The sequence below is a fragment of the Macrobrachium nipponense genome, chromosome 12, assembly GCF_015104395.2.
Source record: "Macrobrachium nipponense isolate FS-2020 chromosome 12, ASM1510439v2, whole genome shotgun sequence".
In the NCBI taxonomy this organism is placed as follows: Eukaryota; Metazoa; Arthropoda; class Malacostraca; order Decapoda; family Palaemonidae; genus Macrobrachium; species Macrobrachium nipponense.
Window position 1 is genome coordinate 86,063,072 of NC_087205.1, and position 10,950 is coordinate 86,074,021.

Sequence of the window (10,950 nt, forward strand, 5' to 3'; positions counted from 1 at the left end):
TTTTTTAGTACACATTTCTCTCGATTGCAAAAGCGAAGATGCTTTTCCCTCTGCTTAAACAAAAAACCTAGTCGCGATTTCTGTTTATTCAGATGCAATACTCCACATAATATTGCGTTTCTTTTATATTTTCTTTGAGGAAAATCGAACGAGTGACTTTTTCCAACGGGAGGCTTTTTAAAATTCTATTGCCATAGCAACTGTTTTATCCATATTATTTACTGGCTTTCCGGTCTCATGGCAATCTATTGCTTACACAAGACAGCAAAGCTTGTTAGAAGTTCCATTAACCACTGAGCCCTGAACAGGCCGTGTTAGTGTATCCATTAAAACTTTTATTCGAATTTAGGACCTATGAGATTATTTCTTGTGGCCGATTGTGTCACTAGGAAAGTTTTTCATAAGATTCCCAGTACTTGGTGTCTCTAGAGAGAGAGAGAGAGAGAGAGAAGAAGAGAGAGAGAGAGAGAGAGAGAGAGAGAGAGAAGAGAGAGAGAGAGAGAAACACTACGCCCCGGCCAAAAAAAAAAAAGCTAAAATGAAATATAATATCTTGAAAAATTTTGGTAGAAAACTACTCTATGAAGAATAAATACATAAATGAAAACAGGATTCAACTCGAGTAAGTCTGTTCCAGGATTTCTATACCGATTACGCAGAATATTCCAATGCGTGCAACACGTGATAGTGAAGAGTTCCCTTGACTGACTGTGTGCTATGCTGGCTCGAATGTAATCTGAGAATGATTGTGAATGAGACAATTAAACAGGAGCTTTGAAAAGATAAAGGATAAACAAGATCTCTCAAGAAAAAACAATTACGTTAAACAATTTCATTTAAAAAATAGAGATGATGAACAATGTGAACGAAACTTGAGTTTAATTTGTCAAGCGGTAATTTTATGAAATTGAAGTAACGAGTGTAGGTATCATTCATGCTACGTATTAGTAAAATAAAATTATCCTTTGGGAAGATAAATATATATATATTTGTGTGTGGGTGAACATTCATGAGTAAATATGAATTAATATAAGGATAGGGTGGCTTACAACAAAACTGTTGTACCTAAGTAACCATACAAATGAAGCACAAAATAAGACGGCAAATTACCGCCCTCATTACGATAACTAAATGTGCAGCGATTTGCATTCGTTAAGCGATAAATTGATCTATATGATCTGTAAAGACATAACGAGGATCTAAACTTCGAGACTTTTGTATTTGAAATTCATGACCTTGGCATCCAAAAGCATGGCCTCTGTAAGTGATCCAGGTAACCTACCACGTAGGCAATAACTTTAATTTATTATTATACTTATACAGCCAAACGAATTCATATTTTACATAACGTACAAATGACTCCAAAAATACGAGTTTAAGGCAGCTGCAGAATGTCCAACCCTCATTGTCTGATAAACCAGACGAGTTTTGCAGTCATCAGATGGCGTTGGGCGGTGCATGATCGTAAGTACGCCACTGTCTATCCTTCCATTACTTAAATGTAGTGAGAAAACAAGAATGGCAATAAACACAGGCTGCCACTAAAGCCCGTTTTATAACCTACATTAAGCAAATGGTATATGATAACAGAAGCCACGAGTCTCCCTCCTACCACTGTGGCCTCTTTCTAACTTCTGCTGCTGCGCAGAACGCATCCTGGAAATAAATATGTAGGATTTTGTACTACTAAACAAAAAAATAATGACTGACGTAAATTTTAGGGTAATTTAATTTAACTTTTCTTCGGAGCACTGCTATCAAAAAAATGAATGAATGACGAGAGACAACCTCCAGCGTCAGCCGGTCGTTATAACAGCGTATTCTTGGCAGTGGAGTGAAGCACAATACCTTGTTTGTCTAACTTGAGAAAAAAATCTACTGATGGAAAAAAGGTTTGTTTCAAGTATTCAGAGATACACGCAACCACAAATACATACATCAGTTAGATCAATCATACAACAAACTGAACTTTATTAGCGGATTTCTTCCACTAATTTAAAAACCAGAATAGTAACAGCTTGGGAAAGTCTCGTATAGAAACGGGACAACCTAAAGAAGATTAAGGACTAAAAAATGTCCATTCAGTAATGTTTTGATACATACATACATACATACATACATACATACATACATACCGTTCATCCGTTATAAACAGGGCAATAATAATCCCCATTGCACAAATGTAAAAAGACAAATATAAAAAACCAAAGCGGAAAATTACCATCCCAAAATTTTGGGTCAACGTCACACCTTATAAAAATTAAAGATAAGTCAATTTCAACAATTAATATCAAATAAATAATACTGTTGAGTGAATTTCACACAGTATTTTATAACCTATTGAAAGACAATCTTGAGAGCGTTAGAAGGCAACGGCCGTTTAGTGTTTTGTGTGCCTTTTCAGTATTCCTAAAAAAAAAAAAAAAAAAAACGCGAGTGGGTTTTTGAAATTTTGGAAGAAAATTCGATCATATTTTGATGTCGATAAAAATATTACCATAAAGCTCTATGAAAATTATGTAACAGCAATGAAAATTTTGATCCTTAAAGAACAAAGAATCATTCAACTGCAAAATTTACATATTACAAACAAATATGTAATTCCCAGTTATATTTATGTTTATACACAAACACATACATGCACACACACACATTAATATTATACACACACACACACACACATATATATATATATCTATATAATATTATATGTGTACTAGTATATATATATATATATATATATATCTATATATATATATATATATATAATAAAAGTACAGAAGACTACCCACACGAATTGGGTGCACTAATTTAATAAAAATGTTTAATGCGACGATGGAAAGGATAGAAATTATTGCAATTTATTAGCTGGAAATAAACATACTGAACAATGATAGTAATAAGACTAATTTAAATTTCTTAGCATTTTAGGGTAAATCAACCATGAATTAAACCCTATTAATTCACAGTCAGAATGTTATACTTCTGGGACAGCATCGAAGAATGGACAGATTTTGCAAGACGCTTCCCTTCCTTCATATTTCTTAATATAAATGAGTTTATAGATTATACCTAGATGGGCTGAAGTGCACTCTGCAATGTGCCCCAACCTGAGAAACTTGCTATAGCACAATTTTTGGATCATCACCAGAAGCTTACGGATATTTCCTTAATCTACCACAGACTATTTCATTTAAAAAGTAACGAAATCTTGTTCCAAGGTGAACTAAATCCAGATTCAGTCCGCATCTCTGTTCACTAGCAAAAGGTTAACATGATCACCCTTAAACAAATAGTGGATTGGTCACTGCCTCGTGACCAAAATGCTAAAAATGATAACTATTGACAAAAATGCACCTCAGTTTCCATGAAATGTTTTCTCCACTTGGGAACCAGGTATACTGAAGTTTATGACGTTTTAACATAAATAGTAACTAAAATCTATTTACAATTTTATAGCAATCATGACCACAGACTGTCCGAAAAAATATTTACTGCTTGTTATGTTGAAAAAATAAGCCATCTACTTCCATCAGAAGGTAAAATTTCCAAGGTATACAAGTAAGAATTCATATGGTAAAACTGCAGGAACAAATACAAGACCCCAGGCTTTGGTGTCTGATCAAAAGTATAATTATGCTCTGCTGAATATCTACGAAGTCACGTGAAACTGAAGGTAGAATTATGATGAGGATTCCTGTTAATCACATAATGACAAAGATGTAAGAGAATAGCAGGCATAACGAACATCATCAGAATGACTGCACCGCAGTAGTAATAGCCTAGCAGCTGAAATAACCAAGCGAGACAATATTTATAAATAAATAAATATCACTGTTGTTCCCAGTATCATCTCCGTACCTTAACATGACTACCATCACCATAACGACGACTTCCTCTGTGAACCCAGCCTCTGCTAACAGTCCATTCCCAGAAGGCCCTCCATTGTTACGCCGTCATCCAACACGAACAAAGCTCTACGAAGATGTCTGCGCTCGGTTCAATCGTTTCCTCCTCGACTCCCTCCCACCGCTGTGGAGGTGGTTGGTTTCATAAACATTACAACCGAGACGTCGTGTTGACAACACTAATAGTTCAATCTAAACACTACCATTATCTCCCGAGCATTCCAACCTCGGCCACCAACCACATCCTGACCCCCGTTACTTCGGACTCCTCATGGCAGCCTCCTCCACCTTGCCTCCACCCAGGCCTTCCATGAGACTCGCCGATCATGGACTCCCGCTAAAATACCGTTAATTCAAGGTGGCATCGGACAGCACGGCCTAAGTCCACAATCTGTGTAAATAGAAGGCAGTCCGAAGTAAAGAGTGAGGACAGCTGGCGGGGTGTGTGCGTGTGTTTGTATGCGTGAGGTCATGCCGGGTCACAGAAGGTGGTCCAGCCAGAGCCCCCGAGGTCACATTTAGCGTGTTGGGGACTATTGATATGTAAATGTGACTGGCTTCCCACCCCGGCTCAAACACACTCCTTCTCGCGCCCTCAAGTGTTTCTGTAATGAGCCTCTCCCTCCGAGCGCTCTCTCCGCCTTCATTCCTGCAACGATTTAAACCAAGTGATCGCATATCACTTCCATGTAAGCGTCATCTCTCTAGTTTCAAGTCAAAGCGACCCGCAAATAAATTGTCCTCGAGGGAGGACGCAGCACAGCCCAGCTCTTTGTCCGTGGGACCACTCGCCTCTTTGACCAACGAGACTCCTATACAAGCGAGTTTCTGATAAGTACGAAACGCAGAGATAAATCCGATGGGGTCTGGCGGCGGCGGCGGCGGGCAACTTCAAAAAGCCCGCCAAATCTGAAAGTGCCATGTGGGCCGGGTAAAGCAGGCCAGAACACTGCCATCAATGAAGTTATATTCATATATTTAATTAGAAGATTACAGGGCTCGCCTTCCGACAGCTGATTTGGTGTGGGTTGAACGAGCCCATTTTGCCCACAATGTTTGGTCAACGTTTTCACTCATTTCGTTTATTTTTCAAATCTTTTAACGATTCTTTTTTTTTCTTGGCAAGAAAAGAAAGGCAAGAGGCCGCCGGCAATTCTTGTTGACGTCGTTTCTTCCGAAAGCTGGAGAGTTTTAGAAAATTAAGTTTAAATGTCTTCTCCTCGGGGAAAAATATATCAAGAGAGAAAATGAAACTGACAAAAGAGGATCGAGAGAAATGATCTGGGATTCCCTTAGAAGGAGTTTGGGGTATAGAGCAACAAAGCGCTTTCTGTCTCCCGGTCAACTACGCCGCCCAACACATTGTGAAATAGGAAGCCCAGAGATCCTTTCATATGGAAATGAGCGGATCTTCATCTTATTAGGATAACAAAGGATGCTACCGACAAGGAGTTTTAGCGTTAGAGAGAGAGAGAGAGAGAGAGAGAGAGAGAGAGAGAGAGAGAGAATATCTATATGTTTTATCATTACTTTTCACAGAACTTTTCGCGTGAAGCAAAAATATTATCGAAAAATACTGCAGTTTTCAAAATGTATCAACTATTCTTCAGCGTTGTTTCATTCATTCTTAACCTATACTAATATTATTAATATTCACGGTCCCGTACATTATGTAAGGACAATCAAGGACCTTCATCCTACAAGAGGCCAATTTTAGGAGGAAAACTGATGCCCACCACCTCTTCCATAAACACACAAGCAACAATTGAACATGATAAAATATCTACAGAGATACACTGCAGGGAAAACATCCCAAGTGTTATTTGTACCTGTAAGGATGCAATACTACTTTATGACCCTGCGTACACAGCAGCATAAAAATTTGAATACTTTATGACCGTGTGTACACAGCAGCATAAAAATTTTAATATTTCATGACCGTACGTACACAACAGCAAAATTCTAAATATTTTATGACCGTACGTACACAACAGCAAAAATTTAAACAAAAGTTAAAAAGTGGTTTGTGTACAGATATTAAATTTATCATACAATTAGGCTGCTATTCATTATGATTGTGAGACGATCGCTTATTACATGTACGTTAAATAAAATGAAGATTTGAAAATTTTCGATATGAGTCACGATTATGTTTCGCAACTAAACAAAAATAAAATAATAAGCTCAGGTCTTTAGAGGGATAAAATAGTCATATTTTAATATAGAAAGATATTAGAATTCCTTTTAAAGTAATGCCGGAAAAACTTTACAACAACAACAGCAGCAATTATTACTACCACTAAGAATAATAACAATAATGTGACAGTATCGAAACCATCGATGGAATCTTGACGCACCCAGCTAAAAATTACATCTACTTCTGCCATCATTCTTTTCCGACATATACGGAAATCTATGGGGTTCAAAGAGTTCTTGCATCAAATTAGCAGGGTCACGCATCGGTTCCCGGCTTGCCACCCGCCAGTCAACCCATCTATGATCAAGGTTTACACCCACACACACACACACACGCACGCATATATATATATATATATATATATATATATATATATATATATATATATATATATATATAAATATATACGAGGGTTAGTCAATAAGTATTCGCATTCCATTTTTTTTTTATTTAATACAACAGCAATACAAAGTTTACAATGACATCATTTTTCAACATAGTCACCCTGCTTTTCAATGCACTTGGTCCATCGTTGCACTAACTTTTCGATACCCTCAGAAAAAAACGTTTTCTGTTGAGCATTGAGCCACCGCTTCCTTCACCTGCTGATCGGTGGCAAACCGACGGCCTCTTAAAGCATCTTTAAGTGGACCAAACAGATGGTAATGAGAGGGGACGAGATCAGGACTGTATGCAGGATGTTCCAACACCTCGAAATGAAGTTCTTGAAGAGTGTTAATAGTGTGGGCGGCGGTATGTGGACGGGCGTTGTCATGCAACAAAAGAACGCCTTCCGACAATAGACCTCGGCGTTTGTTGCGAATTGCCGGCTTCAACTTATTGATAAGCATATCACTGTAGCGTTCACTGTTTACTGTTGACCTTGTTTCCAGGTAATGTTCCAGAATTGGCCCTCGTGAGTCCCAAAAAATTGTGAGCATCACTTTTCCTGCAGAGGGTTGACTCTTGAATTTTTTTTTTTTTTTACTGGAGATCAGCAGGTGAAGGAAGCGGTGCATGCGTGGCTCAATGCTCAACAGAAAACGTTTTTTTCTGAGGGTATCGAAAAGCTAGTGCAACGATGGACCAAGTGCATTGAAAAGCAGGGTGACTATGTTGAAGAATGATATCACTGTAAACTTTGTATTGCTGTTGTATAAATAAAAAAAAATTGGAGTGCAGATACTTATTGACTTACCTTCGTGTATATATATTATATATATTTAATCTATATAGATACACACATATATATATATATATATATATATAGATACATACTATATATATATATATACATATATATATATATATATATATATATACATATACATTTTTTCAAAAGCAGAGATTGATATCAAAATTAAAATAATAATCAAAAGGAGACAAGACATATCAACAACGATTTCGTTCTATTCTAACGAATAATAAACACATTTTGTGACCAAAACCAAACTCTGACTAATCTACAGACATACTGAAATTCTAACAAAAGTTGCAGAGTTGACAGTTGTGAATGAATGGAGTCACTTGAAGTGGACTGAAATGGCCCAGAGATGTCGCCCTACGGAGAGCAGGTGGTGTTGGAAGCAGGTGGAGAGAAGATGCTGCCGACATGACCTGTATGCGCGCAACACCTGTTCCTCCTAGTAAGTCATTAAATTAGCCCAATCAGCCCTTCCAAGACATGACATTGTTAACGCATTAAGAAAATAAAGGGATGTTTCAGAAATAACATAAAGAATTTGTTTCTTAAACTAAGCGACATGCACAGCAAAATCGTATATGATTTTAAGACGAGAGAGAGAGAGAGAGAGAGAGAGAGAGAGAGAGAGAGAGAGAGAGAGAGAGACGCGGTTTAAAAACCACATCTGGCTAAAAACGATTTGGGAGATGAACGCTGGTTCATATTTAACCCCAAGACACAATATTAACACCAATCGTGCCAGATTACACTAAGATGGAAGTAATATGAGCATGCATCAAAGCAAGGCTCTTGGAGTAATACTAATGTTCCTCCGCAAGAACTTATAAGAGTACATTATACTTTCAATTAAGTAACGGTAAGCCTTCACCTGAAATAACAATCTGGTGCTACAGTACCAAAGATAAAAGAGGTTTTTCCTAAAGTCAGCTTATCTAAGGTGATATATATTACTTCTTTCTCAGACATCAATTTCACTATGTCATTTCCTTCACTCTAATACGAAGAAACCTCAAGGGGTAACATCCACTGCAGACGGATAACTCTGTAACCTTGGTGTGGAATATGAATAGAAATTAAACCAAAGGCCTAGCACTGGGACCTAGGAGGTCATTCAGCGCTGAAACGGAAACTGAGAGCAGAAAGGTTTGAAAGGTGTAAAAGGAGGCAAACCTCGCAGTTGCACATTGAAGCAATTGTTAGGAGAGGGTGGATAGCAAGATGGAAGAGAGAGAATATGAATAGATGTACAGTAAAAGGAATGAAAGGGGTTGCAAGTATCAGCCGAAGGGACGCTGTATAGAGCCGTAAGTGATGCCTACAGTGCACCGCGTCAATAAAGCCAGAGGGCCCAGGTTTGACTCCTGAACGAGGGCGGGAGGATGAAGTCACTCTGTTGATCCTCATTGGTTATGCAACTGGTAGTTAAACGAATGTGGTGAGAGAAGACGGCTTTAAAATAGGCATGGGGGCTAGCGACCACATCCCAAGACTTATTAATAATGACAATAATAATAACTGATGAGAACTGGAAAGTAATCCCTTCTGCCGCCACCTTCTAAGTGGGCAAAGAGTATGGTAAGTAATATACAGAGAGAGAGAGAGAGAGAGAGAGAGAGAGAGGAGAGAGAGAGAATATGATAGGAATTCTTACGAAATGTTAACACTGACTTTTCAGTAAAATAAGCATAACTTTTTTTTCATAAGCTCTTGGCAAATAGATGAGATAAAAGATTCAACAAGGGCATCATTACTGATATATGAAAAAAATGCCCTTGTATTAATAAATAAATTAATGAATAAACAAATAAACAACAATTATCTGTCGCTTGAGAGAGAGAGAGAGAGAGAGAGAGAGAGAGAGAGAGAGAGAGAGAGAGAGAGAGAGAGGCGTCCGGCAATCCACTTTCGATTCCATTCATTCATCCTCCATTGAACCATTAGAAGGAAGATCTACCTCCTTTCTCTCTCAGTCTCCGTTAACATTTCGCTCTTAATCCGACTCGGCTTTTGTTTATAGTTTCAATGAAAGACACAAATGACCTGTATTTCCAAGTAACCAAACATGGCTCACTGAAACCAGGGTCTACATAGCATCTAGAGTGTTACTTTCACTTTCAATTATTCACGTTCGTATCGGACGGTTTGAACCAAAAATAGACCTATACATCGTCTGCATTCGGCGATTTCTTTTCTTGCTGTTAAAAGTAGGCTTCTACAGCCCAGGAGGGTCTAAAATTATGGTTTCGTTAACTTTACAAAAAGCCAATTAGGCGTCTGATGTACTATAGAGTATTGTTAATTTCTCTTCTACAGCTTCATAGTGGTACAGTAAAAGCAATACCGTTTTTCATTTATATATTTCTTTTCTTCATAAAAATGTACATTTTCCATCTTTTATTACCTGTCAGATCGCTTGAAATGACTAAGAGTTAAAACTCTGCAATTTATACATTTCTCTCCCTATTCTGAATAATAAATCATAAACCTCTGAGACAAAATTATAAAAGAATAGTCCGACTCTTGACATTTTTCACGCTCAATCTTTTCTCTCTTTGCGATTGTAAACACTCGCGCCAATAAATCACTGACACCAACTTAATACTCAAAAGCAGGTTGAATTCGCCTCATAAACAAGATATTCTTCCCTGAGTAAGCATACCCTCATCCATAAAAAAGTATAAACATAAATTATGGTGACGGAAACAGACATAAACATATCTTTAAAGTGCATCTGTACATCAACTGAAATTAAATAGCATATAAAAAGGTCTGGAAACACCATTCTTCTTCCAAATTAATGTTCAAACTAATGAAACATAAGAAAAGGAAAAATAAAGTTTATTCTCCAGTGATCCGAGTTCACGCTCAAGGTATGACGAAGTGTGTGAATTTCTATTAAAGGTTTAACTTTAACTAGCTATATGCTTGTTTAGGTAGTTAAATATATGACTTAGAAATAACAGTTTGTGGTGGAACAATACGGCCAAGAATGACACTCAAATACCTCGTCCCTAAAGGTAGATGACTGTTGATTAAAAACCGGTCTGAGGAGAAACATAAAAGAAGCAAATAGATCACATGAAAAGACCAGGAACCCAATTATTCCTACGAGATGACAAAGACCAATAAAAAGACGTCATTGAATCCAAATGAATCACGAGACTCACGTTACAAGGCAAAATGAACCCACGTGAGACAGTTGCATGAATAAGAGAAAAAGACCTGAGAAATATTCTGAAATGCATCCGAGCCTTTATTTGTATACGGGACGTAAGAACACGACGAGCTATATTAAACGAGAATTATCAATTATTCACAGCATCGTGCCAAGGGGGCGAGTGATTACTAGGGATGAATGTGAATCACACGAACGAATGGTCTGATGGCACAAAAGAGGGCTGTGATTTGCAACAAGAGATGTCGTGTCATATCTGAGGAAACATAATCAATGAATTACTACCGGCCACCAAGGGTGCGAAATATTAGAGTTGTCTAGGTGAGAATTGTGACTTCTTCAATTAAAAAATAAGTTATATCAAGCAAACGGGTGATTCGTATCATAGGCATGTTAGTTGCATTAACTATCATGGAAAAAATTAAATGCTTCATTTATAAAACAGGTTAATCTCAACAGCACGCTT